Genomic DNA, 21,915 nt, shown 5'->3' with positions numbered 1-21,915 from the left:
CAGCATGCGTTCTGGTCATAAAAGAGAATGGAACCTGCCCCGCCACCATTTTCATATTCAGCATTTCTTCCTGAGTTTCTTCTGTGATGTCTGTGCCCAGGTGGCTTCTGGTATCCCATTGTGTTCCGATGAGAGCACTCTTTTCAAGCTGTCAGTGGGGGAAAGACCACAAGGCCTTAATGAAGTCAACTCATCATTTTTTCATGGTGCAAGAGGCTGCAGGCCTCTGAATGGCTGAGGAGGGAAGATGGAGGGGCTGTCTTTTGCCTCCATCGTCCTTTTCCCCAAGTAGCTTGAAATTCTATCTCCAGTCCTTGGGAGCTGTTTCACATAAACAAGCCCAATGCTACCGGGGTTTCCCGAGGCCACTGACTGAACACTAAAAAGGGCACAGAGGTCTGATGCCATTAATCACCCAGACATAGCACTAACACTAGTGGATTCTTAGCCCAGCTGAGAGCTCCCCCCTCCCATCCCTGCCCAGAGAGAATGACTCTGTCGATTTTCTCTCTGTGATTCAGCCAGCAGCTAATATTAACATGGCTTCAATCATTGAGACTCCCAGAAGTCAAGGTTCTGCTGGATTTCCTACAAATGAGCCACCAAATTTAGCTAGAAATGCCTTCGATTTAAATAAAGACTATGCAACCATTTGGAGGAAATATGTATTTCAAGGTCTAGTTAATATCTGATTTCCCAGCTCCTCCCACAGTCCTGTGTAACTCAAATACTCTACTGAAAAGAGATTCTTGGCTGCTGGGGGGAATTCTCTTCTTGGAAGTGAGGAAAGCCTGCTTTCATGTCAAGGATTCTCTGACAGCTTAGCCACTGCCTCATCAGGGCAGCCCTCTGATCCCGCTGGGAAGACCAGGCCAAAGCAGGCAACAGAATCCTGCAGGACTAGCTCTGAGTCCCAGAGTTTCTGATTCAGTAGGTGTGGGCTGGGGTCTGAGAATTTGCATCCCTGTCAAGTTCCCCCAACGACATTAATGCTACTGGTCAGCAGTCTGGACCTGTTGGCATGGCAAAACCTGAGCATTCTTTCTGGGGGACTCGGCTACCAGCACAAACCCTCTGACCTTCTCTCTTCCTTACAGATAAATCTGTTGCTCAGCTTAGATGGACACTAGGGGTAGAGGTGGGGGATCAGATGGCCTGGAACTCTGGGTTTCCATGTAACCTCGAGTTCCCAATTTTCCCAGACCCTGCAAATTAGTTGCAGCCCAAGCAACTGGAGTGTGTTAGCTGCTGACCTAGCATCTATTTCCTTGGAACTGCAGCCCTGTCCCCAAACTTCTAACACTTGCCCTTGCCCTAAGATCTCTCCATTCTCTTGCCAACTCTGCCCCTTATCATTGTCTTAGGTGAGACATTGCACCTCCTTTACCCCTCAGGCAGGGGCTAGCAGTAACTTCTCTGACTAAGAAGCACATTGCCCCTATCACTCAAAGACTGCATAATGCACAAACCCCATCCAGGGTGGGAATCCCCAAGGAGTGTAGCTTCAACACTGGCTTAGTCAGACCAGGGATGCTCACTCAGGGTATGATGCTCATCACCCTCTGGAAAGCTGGCAGATTCTGCATCAGGACCTCTACCCCACCCTACCTCCTTCTACTCTCCTGTATCAGAACCTACACTAGGGCCAAACTCCAACCTCATGAGCTTCCTTGATGCAATCTCTAGGTTTAAACTGTGACCTTGAATTAGACCCTTGGCTCTTCTGAGCCAGTTTCTGCATCTATAAACAGGGATCATAATAGATGATTCATAGGTGGATGAGGACAAAATGAGCTAATGGAGGCTGAATGAACCTTTCTTTTTCTATTGTCACTGTGACTAGTCACCCTAATCACAAGGCTTCAGACATAAGAAATTGGCTCACTTAGAGTCTCAAGTTACAGGGTCCAAATCAGGACACTGGCAGGCCTGTTCTTTCTAGAACAGCAGTTCTCAGGTTCTCAACATGTGGGTCATGACCCATTTGAAGCCAAACATCCCTTCCACAGGGGTCCCCTATCAGGTCCTGCATAGCAGATATTTACATTATGATTCATAACAGAAGCAAAATTATAGCTATGAAGTAGCAACAGAATAATTTTATGGTTGATGTCACCACAACATGAGGAACTGTGTTTAAGGGTAGAAGCATTAGGAAGGTTGAGAACCTGCTCTAGAAACTCCAGAAGAGAATCAACTTCTTTACTCTGGTGACTGTGACATTCATTGGCTTGTGGCCACATCTCGGACCTCTGCTCATCTTGTCATCCTTGCTTCTCTTCTGTGCCTCCTCCTCTGTGTCCCCATAAGGCTGGTTTTGATTACATGGAGAGACAAATGAGGCAAGACAGGACCATCTCCTCTTCTCAAACAGTTACCTGACTGCATCTCTAAAGCCCTTTTCGCTATTTAAGGTAACATACCCAGGTCCTGGGAATGAGGACCTGGATATTTTAGGGAACTATTGCTTAGCCCACCCCAGGTGCTTCTAGATGCTCCATCAAATTTTTTTGTTACTATCCCTACCACTGTTATCATCACAATGCTCAATCCTCAGTTCTGCCCAAACATTTTTCCTATGATCACCACACAGCCAGCAAAGGGTTGGATGTCTCTAGGGCCAAAGAGCACAGTTATGTAAGACTCGAATAACTAATGGTTCAAAATGCTTAGCCATTTATACCATCTATAAAAATCCTTCCTCCCCATATGTGATCCTAGCAGGAGGGAGGACTTCTCCAAGGGGTGCAATAAAAGCCCCTCCAGGTGGACTTTTAACTAACAACTTATCAGAGCAGGATGGAGCTCTAATGAGTCCTCTGAGCTCTTGGGTGCAGCCCTGCATACGGCCTCCTCTGGCCATTACATCTGGGATTTCTTTCAAGGATATAGCTGAGCTCTGCTGTCTTCCAAGCTAACAAGAGCTGAGCAAAACTCCTGAGGCTCTACCCCAGGGGACAACTATGAATAAACAGTTACTGCCCTTATGGATGTCCACAGCTGTCCACAGCTGTCCACAGGCTCCAGGGATCAAACTTTACCAAAGCCCTTCTTGGAACCCGCACAGCTTATTTTGATATCCTGTGGATGCTGGATGCTGAAGGCTCTGAGTTCCAACTTCAATGAATGGTGCAGATTCACAGCACAGGTGGGTCAAGTCCTGACCAAAAAGACAGCAATTTGTGATGCCACCAAAGCCAATGAGATATTTCACCAGAGTTGGAGACAAAGGAGTGTAGAGTTGAGGTGGGACACCTAAAGAAAGAGTCAACATTCATCTTCGGTCCATATCAAAAGCTGAGCTCTGATGGGCACAGAGGTTAATGATGGCAGCAGCAGCAACAGAGGTAATGCACTCATCAGCAAGGAGCAAAGGCAGACATGACAACACTTTCCCTCCAGACATCTTCGAGTCCAGGGCATCAACTTCTGGTGGTGGGGGAATGGTCTTCTGCCCTGAGTTAATCTTTCTAGAAGTGCTCTCACGGACCTGCCCAAAAACATGTCTTTGTTAATTCCAGATCCAGTCAATTTGGCAACTAAGATTAACTATCAGCCATGAGACAGTGAGTGAGTCCTGAATAAATAGGATTTATTAGACCTACAGCACCCCTTCCCCTATTCCTGGGTGACCTATAGGATATGTTTCTGTCTTGTCCTCCATGCTGAAGAATTTTAGCCTTCCAACCAACCCCCATGTACCCATCTCTAAGATCTACCTACCATTGTCTCAGCTTCTAGATTGCCACAGGCTCAAGTTTCTGCATACACAAAAGCCCTCTTTCCATCTTTCTAATTCACCATTTTTTTCTCCCCTCCTTTTCCCTCTAGGGAGCTTCAAGAAAGGGCAGTCTATCCTGGGCTTCAGGCTTCATTTGCTAACAACAGAGGTATCACAAGTTTTTTTTTTTTTTTCTGTTCCCTGTCAGATGTCTATTATTTCTTAGGAACATCTTATGATAATGAAATCCTTGAGTGTTTAAAGTTCTTGTTGAGACTTGGCTTATGTGGGTGGTCCAGCACGCAGAACTTTCTGTGTGAGCAGATATGGTCATTTTTCCACAGGCAGTTATGATGGTTTTACTGGGTGGCTGAATCAGCTCCAAGATAGAATTAATTCCCCAAACTTCTCTTAAGAAAGAGCTGTAGGCAATGTGGTTTGATCACGCCAGACCGCCTGAAACAGAGTACAAGCTGATCCTACATTCCAAACAGCTGGACAAAACAGCCCTACAGACTACAGCTAGGATATCTGAATCTTCTTCGAATCCCCCAAGACAGCGCCCCTTACCAGCAGGAAGTAGTTTGAAAAGACGCCCAAATTCCCAAATATTGTGTATAAATGTTTGTTTTCATTTAATTGGACTGTTATATAAAATTAAATAAAATAAATAAATAAATAAAAAGAAACAGCTGTAGGCAAATCTACTTCATTTAAAGGATTCAAGGGTCGAGGGTGTCATGGGGGTGACAGAGGTGGGCTGGCTAAAGAAGGCAATGAGAAAATGAGCAGGAAAAAGTAAATGCTGAGAGAGATCTGACATGAGCCATGAGCAACACTGAGAGGCAAGGAAATAGTTAGAGCTTTTTCATAAACGTCTGAGAGAGAAAAAAAACACCCTTAAGGCCTAAGCTGCCACAAAGATGAGTCACAAACCCAAGGATGGCCTATGTCTAGGAGAGAAAGGCCAGGGGATGGAGAACAGGGACAGGGAAAAACAACTGAAGAAAGTCGTCTGCTCCATCCCAAACCCTCCTCCCTCTGGGTGCTAGTTGGACTTCTATTGCTGTGATAAAATATCACCTCCAAAAACAACTTGTAAAGGAAAAGATTTATTGTACCCTAGTGCTCACAACCCACCCTGGAAGGAATTCAGAGCAGGAACCCAGAGGCAGGAATTGTAGCGACCCTGAAGGAGTGCTGCTTACTGGCTTGCCCTCTGTGGGTTACTCAGCTTGCTTCTGAACTATCCATGCCACCTGTCCAGGGATGGCATAGCCCACAGAGGCCTGGGCTCTCCACATCAATCATAGTCGAGAAAATGCCCCACAGACTTGCCTACTCAATTAATATTCCCTCTTCCCATGTATGTCTAGATGTGCCATGTTGACAAAACCCAACTAGCACGCCCTATTCATTTACACATTCCCAGTCTCCTTCCGGTAAATTTCTGGGCCTGCTTCCTTCATGATGAACCCAAAAACATATCTCCATTTTTGTTTGTTTGTTTGTTTGTTTAACTGTTTTTTAGGTCTTGCTTGGATGAATGAACGAATCAAAAAGTTCCTTGTGACACTTAATATGTATTCTATTATACCTACTGCACAAACTACTTATGTACTAGATTTTCTTTGTAACCGTTTTTATATATTAACTCATTTTGTTCTTCCGAAAGCCTTGGGAGCAAGTAATGCTATTATCCTTATTTTATGTATGGGGAAACAAGTCCCCAGAGAGTTTTAGTACCTTGCCTTAGGAAATAGAGCTAGTAAGTGACAGAATCAGGGTTTGAACCCTAGCAGTCTGACACTCAGTTGGGCAGTTAACTAGCCCATTAACTGCTTCTTAAAATATTTAAGCAACTTCCCTCAGTGGGATTGCCAAAGGCACCTGTGAGCAGATTAGTTAGAATACATTAGATGCTGGCAAAATTGGATTTTTGTTTGAAATGGCTTACTCTGCTAGCAAGGCCACAGGGGTCTGGTCGGAATGTGCAGCGTGGAGTAGAGAGAAGAGGTGGACGGAGTGTCTACAGTGTCAGACTGCAGAAGGTCAGGGTGGTAGGGCAAGGGCTTGGCCCAGAGTGAGCAGAGGAAGAAATGCTCACCAAACCCTCATGGGCCCAGGAGGAGATTCGTTCATTAGAGATATTAAAGATGAGAACATGGACTGAAGATGAGAACTGACACTGCCTCTGTACCCAAAACCCCGAGGCCTCAGCGGGGAGAGGCCTCACGAGGAGAAAGGGAGAGATGCTGAGACCACGGTGACTGTGTCTTGAGTCTAATTTGGCAGGTGAAGGAGAATGACTGGCTCTAGTGCCAATGCAGCCTTGGGCTGCATCCAAGGAAGTGACAGGAGCCTTGGGCACTGTGAGTCTAAAAGGTCCAGGCAGCCAGCAGCTGGAATGACATCGGGCAGGGTTCTGCTCCTGTGATAGAGTGATAGACAGTAGATAGATCCAGACAGGCCCGTGAGTTCCTAGAGAAGCATTGACTCAAAAGAAAGTCAACCCATCCAGGGATGTGGAGGCAACTAGAAAGCTAAGACAGGCAGTCATACCTACTAAGAGGGAATAGATGAAGACAGTTTGGTGACTGCTGACGTGAGTAGGGCTCATCACTCACGGGGACTTGAGATGGCTGCTTCTTCCTCTCTGGATACCACGCCGAAAGCAGCAGGATGATACAACTGGACTCTCCGCCCCACAGCCAGGCTGAGTCCTGAGACTGAGCCCTGTGCCCTGTGTTAGGGATTGCTAGCATCCGTGGCAGAGAACGGCAATAAAGGACTGGGCAATATCTCCTTTATTCATCCATGCATCCACCCAGCTTTCCAACACTTAGTGAAATCTAAGCATTAGGTATCCTGCTTCACACTGCAGGAATGAAGGTTTTTGTTTACAGATCCACTCAACGCTTCCATGGAGTAGCCGAACAACTGACTCCTGACACTGAGGGAACCTGACATTGCTCAGTGAACTTAAGACTGTATATTGATAAGGGATGGAGAGAACTGGCAGGCGACTGCGATGATAATTAATGTGACCCACAGAAGACACTTCAGCATGCTCTGTATGGGGGAACCCCATACAAGTTGGATGGAGATTGAGCTATGGTTGCTTGCTGGGAAAATCTAAGTGGCAAGTCCCCTCACCTGATGAGCCTGGGAGTGAATTTTATTTCTGTTTTTGTTTATTTTTCATTGTTTCAAGACAGGGTTTCCTTGTGTAGCCCTGGCTATCCTGGAACTCACTCTGTCAACCAAGCTGCCCTTGAATTCAGAGATTCACCTGCTTCTGCCTGATGAGTGCTGGGATTAAAGATGTGCACCATTACTGCTCAGCCCTGGGATATGAGTTTCATGGAGTGCCTCTGGAAGCTGTGTCCCCCATCCAACAAATGCCAAATGATCTTCACCCAGAAGGTTCCATACTGTCATGACCATAACAGTAAAATACCCCCCAGTAAAGAGGAATTTTGATATATGGGGATGGTTGTGTTGGGTGGAGCTAATAATGTCAAGGCTATGCTTGCCCCAGACTCTGCTTTGCCTCCAAAAACCAAGAGCACCTGTCTATTGGTTTCACCCACAAACATGATAGAGAGGCAAGAACGCACAGACCACATCCTACCAGGGGGTCCGTCCACCTAAAACCCTGATTGTACTCAGTCAAGTCTTCACTCAGTGTATACCATAGTGGAACCATTGATCAAGATTTGTGTAGGCTGGGAAGATAGCATGGTGAAGTGATTCCCTTATAAGCATGAGGACTGTAGTTTCTTCCTCCCTCCCCCGCCCCCGGACCTGGTAAAAATGCCAGGCATGGTGTCATGTTCTTGTAATGCCAGAGTGAAGAGGCAGAGGCAGGAAGATCCCTGGAGCTCACTGGCCAGCCTGTCTAGCCTGTTATTGAACTCCAGATTCACTGAGAGACCCTATCTCATAGCAGGTAGGCAGTGTTATGAGTGTAACACCAGAGGTTGTCCTCTAACCTGCACATCTGCACATACACACAACCACCCCCCACCCCCACCCACACACCACATGCGTGCATAAAATGTCTTGTGCATATTTAAATATACCGATTATTGTCTCTTCCTCCTCAAGATGAGTCAGGAAAGCTCCATTAAAGGAGCCACGCAAGTCTCTGTTTGTCTCTAGCCCAGTTGAGAAAAATGCTGCCTTGCTTGTCTCTGTCCTTTTGTTTCTAAAACCCCTTTTTAAGCTTTTGTCAAGTTTGAAGTGAAAGTTCGCAGGTCCACATTGTGGCGCCATTCTAAAACCAGTTTGGGACTGTTATACTCAAGACAACTCCTGACTAGCTAGCTGAAATGGTGCACCTTCTTATTACACCCTGGCCAGAGTTTGAGATAGAACTCCAGTCAAGTATTTCCTGCCACAAAGAGACTAGCTACATATGTCACAGCCAGTTCTGTAGAGAAATTTGGTTGCTGAACATTTTCTTCCTACAGGATCCCATGGAGCAATCATCGTTCCATTTCAGCAGGAAGTAACCTTAAGATAACAACACCCCCTTTCCCTACTTTTGGCATTTAGGGATAATGTTCATCTTCTTAGGGTTGGTTTTAGTTACTTAGGACTGGGTATGGAAGGTAATGCTTAGAATCTTTCCATTTATGGTATTTTATGCACATTATCCTTACCATATTCTATGTATGTGTACTTTTACTTATGTTCAAGACATTTTGTATATTGATACAATTTAGGATAGTTTTATCATGCTGCACTTTATAATTCTACCTCGGTCTAGACATTTCTACTCTACCTCTGTTTTAGGGATTTACATGTATATATACGTACATAGTTATATTGTTTAGGTATTTGTTCCTGATTTACTCAGGGAAGTTCTATCAGTTTTATAGTTAGGTTCCTGAGTATTACAGATATCTTCACCCATGTTTCCTATACCTATGAGATTAGCCAGACTCCCTAAAACAGCATCCCAGGTGATCCAACATTTAAAAATGCTGCTGCATTATTCCAACTTATATATTTTAAAAATGTTTTAACTTCGAAATTTAAGTTCAAGGACAGGTTACTGGGAAAAAAGATTTCTATTTTTGTTTCCACAAAAAATGAAAAGCTGTGGATTCCTTCCAGACTAACATGGCTTGATCAAGCAAGACCTCCCCCCCCCAAGCACTGTCCCAGATGATCCAACATTCAAAACAGTTGGGACAAGGCAGCCTTGCCAACTACTACAGCCAGGATTTCTGCAACTTCTTAGGATCCACAATACAGCGCCCCCTACCAGCAGGAAGCAGTTTGGAAAGAACAGCTCTCAAATTCCCAAATATTGTTTATGTTTGTTTTTATTTAAGTGGGCTTGGTTATAAATGGTTAATGATCACAACCAAGCTCTTTAAAGGTAAAAAGGGGATTATGGTATAGATATGAGTACTTTGTTTTGGAATGGATTTTCATTTATTGATACAAATTTAAGGTCAATTTTGTGATATGTATATTTCTCTTCTTGTTTAGGTATTGTGATTATATAGCTCATTTAAAAATGTAATTATGAAAGATGTCATTCTGTAAATATGTTTATCTTATTGGTTAATGAATAAAGCACTGCTGGCCAATAGGAAAGCAAGATAGGTGGGACTAGGAGACAAGGATAATTCAAGAAGTAGTAGGGAGGAGTTTCAAGATGTAGGGCCAACAGGGTAGAACTCCAGGCCCTCTCTCCAGTAAGATAAGAACACTTGGAAATACTTAGATTAATAGAAATGGGTTAATATTTAAGACAGAGCTAAACAATAAGTAAAACTAGTAACTGGCCAACAGCATTATATCTAATACAGCATCTCAATGTGTTATTTGGGGTTGGTGTGGCTCTGGGACCAGGCAGGTGGGAAAAACTCACTCGTAACAATGTAATGTATAATTTAGGTAATTACCCATGATAGTCAAAATTTAGAGTTAAGTTAGTTAGGTTTTCAAGATATACAGAGATGTATTTGAGATGAATGGGCATTCTTCAAACCTTTAAAAGACCTACAGAATATGGCATGTAAAATAGTTTAGGGTTTTTCTTGACAATGAGTGAGACATAATTGCTCCTGACAACACCACCTGCATCAGAAAGGAAGATGGATATTGAAGAAACTCGTTATGGAGTTTAATCCCAATATGGCAAGATTAGCCATTTGGGCAAGATACTGCTCTTGTCTAGACTGTTTCACTTTATTCTAGACATGCAGGACCCACAAAAAAGTGACTGCTGATTCAAGATGGACATTGGTACAGGGTTCCTGCTTCATGGAAGAGTCTGCCAGACAGTTGGCAGGACACAGAGAAAAGTGACTGACAAACTGCAAACACAGGTGGAACAGTTTAAAGATTCTTGCTTTTCTGAAGAGTTTGCCAGACACAGTATGGCCTATAGGCCGAAGATGGAACATTACAGAAGAACTTCGGGTGACTGATCAGATAGCAAGAGATGTCTCTGTCATTTCTAGAGTTTATATATTATCCTCCTGTGGTCTTTGTTATGGTTTTCCTTAGTTAGGATTAAAGATAAGTTACATATAGGACTTTAGACTCACAAAGATAGGATAGATGATGTAATATTTTCTTTAAATCTTGCTAAATGTTAATAGACTAAATATCGTTAATTGTGGTTCTTATTTGATAACTGTTTTGTTATATATTTTGCTATGTTAAGGTTAAAACCCTTCTTTTTATTTTAGACAGAAAAGAGGAGATGATGGGAGATGTCATTCTGTAAATATGTTTCTCTTATTTGTTAATGAATAAAGCACTGTTGGCCAATAGGAGAGCAAGATAGGTGGTACTAAGAGACAAGGAAGATTCCAGGGTAGATAGGGGAGATTCAAATGTAGGACTGAGACAGCAGAACTCTGAACCCTCTCTCTGGTAAAATGAGACCACATTCTCTCTGGTAAGATGAGACCACGTAGAAACACTGAGATTAATAGAAATGAGTTAATATTTAAGACAGAGCTAGGCAATAAGAACTGCTAGTAACAGGCCAACAGCCTTATATCTAATATAGCATCTCTGTGTGTTATTTGGGGCTAGCGTGGCTCTGGGACCAGGATGGCAGGAAAACCACTCATAACATCCCCACTTCAATTTAAGCTACACAAGAGCAGCTTGTATTCATCCTGCTCATTGTTTCATAAGGACATAAAACAAGGTGGGTAATATAGTTAAGGCTTAATAATATTTTCTTAGTGTATTTGTCATGAATGAACCAAAGAATATTTTATGACCATCCCAGATCAACAACTGGTTAGCACTGTGCTCTGCCACCATTGGTCACTGACTGACCTTACTTCATATTCTCCATCTGTAAGATGGGAAAATAACAATACCTTCCTTCAAGAGCAGTGGGGAAGATGACAAGAGACAATGCTCACAGCAAAGGGTAAATAAGGGAACACTTGATGGCATTCATTGTGTATGAACTTCTCCACTTGTTTCTCTAAATCCTGAGTCCTCTGATGATGGGAGGAACACACACACACACACACACACACACACACACACACACACACAGGCTCAAGAGTTGGAGAAACAGGGCTTCCCAGAATGTGGACCAGCCTCACCTTGGGACTTGGCAGAAATGCAAATTTTCAAAACCACCTGAATCAGAAACTAAAAAATCAGGCCAAGAAATAGAAAAATCTATATGTTGAGGAGACATCAAGGTAATTGTGACACACACAAGTAAAGAATTCTGAGCCAAGAATAAGAGGCAGCTGAAGAAGGTCCCACTCCTGTCTGGGATGTAGAGTTTCCTCTGATATGTAGAAAGGCAGAAGGATCTTTGTGCCTCACATGCTCTAGATCTTTCCTTTTTTCCCATCAGTTTGGCCTTGCCTCCACCATTACAAAGACAGTGTCTTCAGTGACTGAAGAGTGACAGTGGCTGAGCTGAGCTCTTGCACACCTGCACTGTTCAAAGATGACTAGGCAGAGGCACAGAGATACTGCAGACGGAAGGTAAGAGGCTCAAGACCATGGGACCAAGTCGGCCAGAGCAGCTGTGTGCTGAGGAGCCTAAGCCTGAGGCAGGAGATCTGCTTTTGGAAAGTGGGGAGAAAGTCATCTGGTCCCTCAGTAGATGGGGAAGATTGGAAGTGCAACAGCCCCTGGTAATGCTAATTGGCTGCTTGGCAAAGCAGCCATCAGCTATAGACACAATGCCTAGGATGTTGAAAGCTTGCAGCTTTGGGGGATGGGCAAGGGACAACAGGGAGATATCTGTGGCATAGGATAGGGGTAGGGGCCATTAAGCTCACCATGGATGCCAAAATATAAGTGAAATCTTTGAGTGCTAGGGTTAGAGCAGCTGGTGAAGAGCTATAGTTTCTAAGTCCAAGTGACATTATTACTCTTCCTTTTCCTTTGAAGAACTACCTCTCCAGGCCACGCTCACCCTGTGAAGCCTTGAGGGTCCATTCTTCCCTCTCCAAAGCATCTCAAAGAAACCTGCCCACCCTCCTGAGGAGTAAGGTGTTTTTGACAGTGATGCTCTCAAAACATGGTGGAGTGAGACCCTGCAGAAGAGCCCACATCCCACTGCATTTTCATTGTGTGTCTCTGGGTTTTATTCTCCTCAAATATAAGATGGAATCAAGCACTGCTATCTGTGTTTCATTTTTCTCATCTGTGAAACAGAAGTGTAGTCTCACATCCCATCCCATTTTAGTCGAGGATGGATTTCATGTAGGACAGTGGTCCAACATGGCTAAAATGGAGCTGAAAATTCCCCATCCCCTAGTCACAACGTAGCAGTGATTACACTGTATGTAGTATGATGCATTCCCATGTATGATTTGTAATGCTTGGGTGAACAAATATATTTGGACAGTATGCTGGTTAGTGTTTGCCAACTTGACACACACTAGAGTCACCTGGGAAGAGGAAGTCCCCTTCAAGGAACAGTCTCTATCACACTGGCCCATGGACATGTCTGTGGAGTATTTTCTTAATTGCTAATGACATAGGTAGCCTAGCCCACTGTGGGTAGAACCATCCCCAGGCAGTTGTACCTAGGCTGTATTTAAAAAAAAAAAAAAACAAAAACAAAAAAGCTGAATAAATGGGGAAAGGGAGGGCAAGCCAGTAAGCAGTATTCCTCCACAATTTTGGCTTCAACTCTGGTCTAGGTTCCTGCCTTGGCTTCCCTAGATGACAGCCTGCAAATGTAAGACAAAAAACTCTTTCCTCCCACAAGATGGTTTTGATCAAAACAGACATGAAGAAGAATTACACAGACACCACTGTAGTCAAGCTGCCTACTGTACTTAGTACAGTGATATGCTGGACATCCCTGAAAGCCTCACATTAATGGGCTATACCATTTATATTAGGTACAGAGTAGACTATCCAAGCTAGATTTGTCTAAGTCCACTTTATAATGTTGGCACAATGATGGAAATGCCTAGACTAGCATTTCTCAGAGTGCATCCTGAGATGATACATGACTGTCAATAATAAAGACAGTCAATATCTGTAGGATTGCTTTGCTCTAGGTACCACAGGCATTTATTAGATCACCGTTTCTCTGGGTTAGGAATTTGGACAACGCCACCCATATCCTCTGCTCCAATCTCAGAGAGCACAATTCAGGCCTCAGGTGAAGGATCTGGTGGGGAAAGGTGGGTTTTCAAGAGCACTCATACGGGTTTTGGCAGGATTTGATTCCTTGCTGGATGTTGAATGAGAGCATTGTCCTTAGATGTCTACCAACCAGAGCCATCCTTCATCCTTTCTTAGGTGGGCTAGGCAACTAGTCAACATGAATGGCTGCCACCAGAACATGACAGGGAGCAAGAGGAAGCAAGCAAGATGAACCAACAGTCTCGGAGGTAGCACCCCATCATTTTCTCACTATCTTTGGCCTATACTTATACTTTCCCACAGTGGTATGGGCACCTCAAAATAGGGTCAGAGTATGCCCACCACATTGGTCAGGTCACTTTATCCTTACAGAAATACTGCATTGTGGGGGGCTGAGATCTCCCTTCCTACCATGCTACAGATGAGGAAGCAAGCCCAGAGACAAGCCCAGGTCATATACCGGGGAGGTTAAGAAGCCTGGAAGCTCCAAAGTCTATGGTTTTCAGCACTAAACCCTAGTGCTCAGTAATGGGGCTAATGAGGAGGCCAGGTGCAACATTGTAAATAACAATGCTATGGACTCAGTAAATGTGGCTCTTCCCCCAGTATCCCAGTCTCAGCTCTACCTCACTCAGTGGAGCCCTTGAGGTATGAGTACAGCCCCAGCTAACTTGGCAACTTAAACTCTGAAGGTAACTCTCAGCATAACCGTGCCCTCAGTCATCTAATTGGTTGTAACTTCTCCGGGGCTACAGAACAAACAGGTTCCCAAGATGTGGGGACTCAAAAGAGTATCCCAAATATCAAGTCCTCTGAGTCACCAAATTTCATCCAAGGAAGAAGTTAGGACATGCAGAAGGGCTCACCACACCCCAATGGTCTTGCTCACAGGTTCATAGGCTCATGCCCCATGATCCCTCCCAAGAGGTGGTCATGCCTTTGTGGAAGATTCTCCACTAATATAGGCCAAAGACAGTGACAAAATGATGGGGTGCCACCTCTGAGACTGTGGTTACCATCTCTGAGAAATGTGTCGAGAGTGGAGTTAGGACTGAAGGTGTAGAAATGGGACTAAGAATATAGTTCACAACATCTGGGTTTTTCCATCTAGGAGAGATGTCTAGACCATATTAGAAATGACTTGATGATCCATCAGAAGCAAGTAGCATGGAGAGACCTGTGCCTCTGCAAGTGATGCTCTCTTCTAAGTAATTCCTTGGAGGGCAGAGAAGCATGAGCCATTATGACTTGAATGGACTCCAACATTGAACAGTAATAAAAGTTTGCCAGGAATGACTTTCCTGCCCACAGCAGAGATAGGGCCCGCAGCTGTATTAAGAAGGCTGCCTACACCTTACATGTCATTACACTCTTTCCTCAGAACTGCTGGGATGAACATAAATCATCTCTGGGCTGTCGTAGTCATTGTTATAATGCTGTGAAGAAATACCAAGGCCAAGGCAACTTACAGAAGAAAGGGTTTAATGGGGGCTTACAGTTTCAGAGGCTGAGTTCATCATTATCATTGCAGGGAGTGTGATGGCAGGCAGGCACAGCCATGGGGCAGTAGCTGAGTGCTTACATCTGAACCACAAGCATGAGGCAGAGAGAGAGAGCTAACTGGGAATTCCATGAGTATTTTAAATGCTAAGTGACACACCTTCTCTAAGAAGATCACGCCTCCTAATCCCATCCTAAACAGTTCCATCAGCTGGTGTCTGAGCATTCAAACATACGAGCCTATGGGGGTCATTCTCATTCAAACCATCACACCTAACACACTTACTACTGATGTGATGTGGACCCTTCCCTTTTAGATTACATGGAATAAATTCATTCTTTGCCCCACGGGTCTTGGGCTTTGTCCTGTGCCCTTTTATAGCCAATGGGATATGAATAGAATGAACAGTATAGAGTACAAAAGCCAAAGGATGCTATTCTATCAAATTTGCCCAAGATAGTTTCCTGGCCCCAGAAGAATAAGAGATGTGATGGGCGATGGAGGCCTAAATTGAATCTATGATTCAGCCTCCAACTGACTGGAGATAAGAGAACAGAAGTAAATTATTATTATTATTAGTAGTAGTAGTAGTAGTAGTATTAGAGGTTTTTGTAGGTGGGGCTTATTATGCAACATGATTATGGTGATGGCTGACAGACACACTGTCTAACCCAATCGCAAAACAGAAAAGTTAGTGCTGCTTAGGTGATTCATGGGGAGTTCAGAAAGAAAAAACTACTGGGCATCCTAAAGTGCAGGCTGAGCTTAGAGTTAGGGACTTTAAATGTAGACCTTCCCTGGGCACACTCATGAGTGTAACCCAGAGGGTAGCACACAGATTTATGCTAAAAAGCTAAGAGTTAAAGAGCACCCTGCATATTTACTCATCATCTCTGAGGGAGAGTATATAATGGAAGCCACACCCTCACAGTAATGGTGAGTGTTAATGTCTCTTTAAGCCAATGCCATTTTTTCTCTATTTTCCTCCAGGAATTAACCTTTTTGTATTATTATGATGTTAGGTTTATCTTGAGTGAAACGTGGATGTGAATTTTATCTCAGGCTTAAGACATAATTGGGAGATAGAAAATGCAAACACCCAAGGAGAACCATTGTGCTTCGGTACCACTGGGCTGGGGAGTGAAGCGGGCTCATGCACAGCCTCTTCTCCAGGGCCTTCCCTGCCACTGGGCTCAACAACATATGCACTTACTTGGTCACAGCTAGGAAGGATTCTTTCCAGGCCACACCGATGCTGCTCAGTTCTGGTACCCCACTTGTCCCATGGCTTAACAAGCAATAACTTGGGATGCTGAGGGGAAAGAAAGTCACTTGAAAATAGGTTTTCCTGGTTAAATAAATGTGGAGCACTCTAGACTCAAACACGTGTTCTTGTTCCCACAGGCACCACAGACCTTTCGAAGGGGCCTGATCTGGCGTTTGAAACTATTATATAGAATTCCCCATCTCCCTGTGTACTATGTTTCCAGGGCCATGACAAATCTGCCAGATGTGTCTACTCCACAACCCACAGCCACGTGTGCCCCAGCTAGCACAACACAAATTGTAAGCTCAACTCACAATGTTATGGGTTTTCTTCCTGTGCCCCCCACCCCCCACCCTCACACCCCCGCAGCTCCATGTGATTCAATTGTGCAGTTCTTATAGATGACTGTGTCATATCACAATATCATGTCAGAAAGTTGGACACTTCTAAGGGTTTCCTAGGACTTTTTGTTTTTTAATTACAAGTTCTTCCAGTGATTGGTTAGCAGGTAAAGGTATGTGTCAGCAAACCTGACCACCCAAGTTCTGTTCTCAGATGAGGGAAGGAGAGGACGGAGGCCTGCAAGTTGTCCTTTGACCTCCACACTTTGCTAGGCACACTCCCCTTCCTCTCCCTGGGCCCTCCCTGAACACACACAATAAATAAATAAATAAGTGTAAAAGTTACTTTAAAATAGTTATTCAATAGCTCTTAATTTAGCTTGGACCTACTTTCATTTCTAGAAAGTTCTTGCAGTAAGTTGCCACTCACTTGCTCACCACATTTTACTGGATCTCTACAACAGTTCTGCCCCTAACAAACAGCCATTTCCACAAGTTTATTTTATTTTAGTATATGCATTTGGGTGTTTTGCTTGCAGGCATGTCTGTATACCACATGACTCCCTGTGCCCATGGAGGCCAGAAGAGGCCATCAGATACTTTAGAACTGGAGTTACAGATTGTTGTGAGCCACCAATTGCCATTTGAGTGCTAGGAGTCAAATCCAGGTCTTCTGAAAGAAGAGCTAGTGCTCTTAACTGCTGAGCCAACTCCCTAGCCCCAGGTTTCCACAATAATATTGAAGAACATATGAGAAATAGAAGAAAATTGTGTGCTCATTGGATTCTACCTCCCTGGTCCTTGGTTTCCTTGTCTGTGAAATGGGGACAAGAGATGATGCCTGTGGCAGGTTTAGCTGAGAAGCTAGTGTGTGCAGACTTTTTGGGAAAAGGACAACCCTGATGTTACTCCTCTATTACCCATGTCTTCCAATCTCACCCTTCAAGTTAGTCTGCAGCGGTTTTTAAGAAGTGTCCTTCAGGCTGTAGCTTGAATTTTGTAGGACAAAATTCCCAGGGTTTGCTTTGTTTTTGTTTTGTTTTAAGTAGGATATGTTAGGCCCATACAGATGGAGTATTTATTCTCCTAGTTCTCAAGTCTAACTAAGGGAAACAGCTAAGAGATCCAAGATCTTGAGACAACCATTGTCTCAGGGTAGGTGGGTCAGAAGAGCTCAAGTTGGCCTTGGTGGTTGGGGCATATTCCCCTGGGCCTATCCTTCTTCTACTGCGAGCCCCTTTTATTACCCAGCAGCTCTGTCCAGAACCCTGGGCCTCAAACACATAAACTCTAACACAGGGTACCAAGTTCCTGGAGGCTGGCCAAGCTGCCTGGGAGAAACACCAAATCAGAAATCTACATTGACATCCTGTCAAGAAGAGGAAGTGGGTATAGAAGCCAAGGACTCAAAAGGGAGATCCTCATGTCCCTCCTCCAACCCCTGATCTTGGGCGAAAAAGGACAAAATGCTGACACCACAGTATTTTGCTCAAAAACAAGAGGACACATTCCAGCTGGCTCAGAACTTTGCCCGCTCTTCATCCTTAAATATAACTAAGCTACATGTGTTTTTCCTGTATCATGCTCCCTTAACTCTGATGATCTGCCTCCCCAAATAGTAATCACAGCATTTTTTTTAAAAGCCCTATTTTTTGCTCCACCTGGCCCTGAAGACAGAGGCCAGCCTGGTCTTTCCCCCTCAGCAGGTTACTTTCATGAATTTATTAGTATTATTATCTTCAGAGGACAGTCAGAGTCAGCTTCCAATCCTTCATCTTCCCCAAGGGAATTCAAGACACAAAACAGAAGTGGAGTTCAACGCTGGATGTCTGCAAGAGCTTTATCAATGTCAAGGGTGTGGGAACATTTGTGTGCATCCAGCTGCTGCCATTTGCTCATTCGATCAATGCTCTCTGAGTGTCTACCAGGTGCCTGGTATAGAGCTGGGTCCAAGGGACACAGTGACAATAACAAAAACAACAAAAAAATTGGAGACAATTGAAGTTGCTACTAGTGAATGCTTCCCAGAGCCTGGCATTCATTCATGCAATCCTTAAACTTCCTAACAGCACTGTGAGACAGATACTATTATTTTCCTTTTCTTGTGCATGAAGTAAATAAGGCACCAGGAATGTCAACATAGCTATGAAGTAGCAGAGCTGGGATGGAGGGCTGGCAGGTGACTCCAAAGTTGGTGAACTTGACCACATGGTATCACCCCTCCAAGGTAGCCTGGGTAGGGTTGCCCTCAGGTTGTCCATTGGCTAACACGGATACAGACAAGTGAACAGGTAATAATGACAGAAGGCCAATGCTGTGGCTGGTGTCATAGGAACTTCTAGATTACTCCACATTTTGAGAGCAGTATCTAACCCTTCCTTCCAGGGAACTCTAGCTCAAAGCTTCTGAGATCCCATGTCCAGACAACCTCCCAGAATTCTGGCCACTATGAAAAAGTTCTGGAGTAGTAATCTACACCCCCCCTTTAAAAGTTATTCATTTAATATGCAATTTTAATTAAACTTTGAGAATTTCATACATACAACATATTTTAATCATAATTATTCTCCAAAGTGGACTCCTTCCACCCCTTGCAGTGGCTATTAATAACTCCTCAGCTAGGGGTCATGGTTCATGTGCCTTCTGCCATTAGCACTGGAATGTTGACCAGCTTGACCTCATGAAGGGCTTAAGTGAGAAACCCCGGCTGCTGAGTTCATGAGTATGATGAGAAAATACGCAGTTCTTTTTTTATTATTATTTATTTTTATTTTTCTTGATGCATGTGTGTGTGTGTGTGTGTGTGTGTGTGTGTGTGTGTGTGTGTGTGTGTAAGCCACATACATGTGGATGCCTTCGGAGGGCCGGGCCAAAGAGGATCTCAGATCCCTGGAGCTGGAATTACAGGTGATCGTAAGCTCCTCAATGTGTGTGCTGGGAACCAAACTTGGGTTCTCTGAAGGAGGAACAGTGCCTCTTAATCACTGATCTGTCTTTCCTGGCCCAAGAACCTAAATGTCTCACAGTCAGTGACAGGCAGCCCTAGGGAGAGCAGGGCAAATGTTCTCACCAATAGCACATTATAATGAGGGCATTCAGCCACTTGGAATGATGTCTTAAGTGATGCTCTGTGTCCTTCTGGCTCTACCTTACACAATTCTAGCAAGGACTAACCATCCAATCTCCCCAATTGTAGGTGCTTTTCTCACCAGAGTTCAGCATTCATGGGGACTTGAGCTGGAAACTCAGCTGTTATCAGCTTGTTACACCGAAGAAGAAAGTAGGGCCTAGAGACTGAGTGACTTTGTGACTTGCCTAAAGGACCTAACCCTCTCCAGGGCCTTTCTGTCAACTTGTCTTCTGGGTCTCGCTTCTGTTCCTACTTCCCTGACACACCCAGAAGCATAGTTAAGGAGTGTTTATGAGGTCACCCAGCCAGCAAGAGTAGTGCCAACATTCAACCCAGGCTGGGCTCTCTCTTTTATTCTGTTAGGGTCTTACTATGTAGCCCAAGATAGCCTTGGATTCCTACGTGATCCTCCTACCTCAACCTCTCAAAAGTTGACATTACAGCCATACTCCTCTACACCCAGCTGAAGCTTTTCCATTTTTACCACTCTACAAAGCTATGAATTTTTGCTCCCCAGGAAGTTGGTTTATGGGGGTTCATAGACCATCACCACTTAGGAGGTTCTTTTGAAGAGCACAAAACCCCTGAACCCACTGGGGTTTTAGGGCACTCTCAAGGCCACATTGCTACTGAGAAGTGTTGTAAATTCTTTTGTCTTTGTTCTTTCTGATTTCACATACATTAGTGAGATGTTGTTGTCTTTGGTCAGAAAGCACCTGCTTTTACTCACACTTTCTAGGCAAAAAGAAGAAGAAAACAGAATTGGTCTGGGAACATCACCTAGTTGCAAACATTGGGGAAAACCAAGTCCCCATTGAGACCATCCTGACATGAGACCTTGGGGTGGAGTTTGGAAGATGTGGGTGATCACTGAGCCATGGATGCTGTCCCCTCCAGCCCACATCCAGCTCACCTAGGCTTCTGTTGTCTCTCCAACCCCAGCCCTACAGTCTTCTCCACTCCCCAGCCTCTTTAAACAACATTCCCTACATGCCTGCCTCCCCTCCTTTTTCTCCTCCCCCTCCTCCTCTTTTTCTTCTCCCTTCTTCCTCCGCAGAGCCAATGGCTAGGTCTCTCACCATCAGTACTCCTGTCAGAGCTTTGATTGCTAATAAAAGCCATACAATTGTTGATTGGGAATAAGAAATAAAAATAAAGTACTTGAGCTGACCAGCCACTGTGCTGGGCTATCTTTCAAGACTGTCATCTTGAAGCCAGGGAAACAGGAAAAATAGCTGTCAGCACAGGCTGGCTCCCACACCAACTACCCCACCACTCCCTAAACTAGCATCTATCACCTCCTTCCAAAACAACAGCTCTCCTATATCAACCCATGTACTCAGCCAAAGGTTTCCAAAGCCAACCCTCTCTGGGGGGCATCTTAGATAGGCTGTATGTCTCACCAACTCCTGTCCCCAAAGGGAAGTGTGTCTGTTCCTCCACTCTGAGCTATTGTGAGACCAGGGGTGATGGAAGTCTGTAAGGGCTATTGTAGTGACATAGAATGGCTAAGAAGTCTAGAGATGGGAATGTATGGAACAAAGACAGCATCATGATTTCCAGTAGCATCTCAGCGATGTCTCAATGGTGGAAACATTATTGACATCATGCAGGTAGCTACCATCAGGAGGGAGGTCAGCTCTCACACAGAAAGCACATGAAATGATGTAGGGTCAAGGTCTTAGGCAAAATTCAACCTCTATCCTCTCAGAGTCTGGGAACTGTGAATGTCTCCATCATATTACTTTAAAGGCACCTAAAAGCTCAGATACACACTTCAGTAGTAATAGGTAGATTTAACACTATAGGGTGGTCTGGGGTCTTCAGATGAATTTCCCTGTGACTCTGGTAATATCTCAAGGGTTCAGGGTCTCTTGAGTCACACCCAAAAGTGAGCCTAAAAGTGATAAGTGCCATCTTTTCCTACCAACCCAACCACTCATCCATCTGGGACTTCTCAGAAAGATAAGAACTGTGTACTTAGGTGAGGGACCAGTGGGCTTGATCATACTGAGAGCCAGAGGGCATGCAGAGACCTAAAGGGAAGAGAGATGCTATGGCTTGAGTGTGATGTATCGCTCACAGAATCATGAGTTTGAACATTGGGTCCCCAACTGGTGGCAATGTTTTGCAAGGTCATAGGATATTTAGGATGTGGGGTTTAGCTGGAAGAAGTGGGTCACCGGTGGGATAGGGTGAGCATTATAGGTTATAATTTGGCCCCAGTTCAGGACAAGCTCTGCTTTCTGATGGAGCTACATAATAAGCCACATATGCCCACATTCACAGAGCTATCTACTGCCATACCTTCTCCACCATGACAGCTGTGGCCTCTAA

This window comes from Phodopus roborovskii, unplaced genomic scaffold, assembly GCF_943737965.1.
Source record: "Phodopus roborovskii unplaced genomic scaffold, PHOROB, whole genome shotgun sequence".
NCBI lineage: Eukaryota > Metazoa > Chordata > Mammalia > Rodentia > Cricetidae > Phodopus > Phodopus roborovskii.
The sequence above is the reverse complement of the archived record's forward strand: the minus strand, read 5'-3'. Positions refer to the sequence as shown.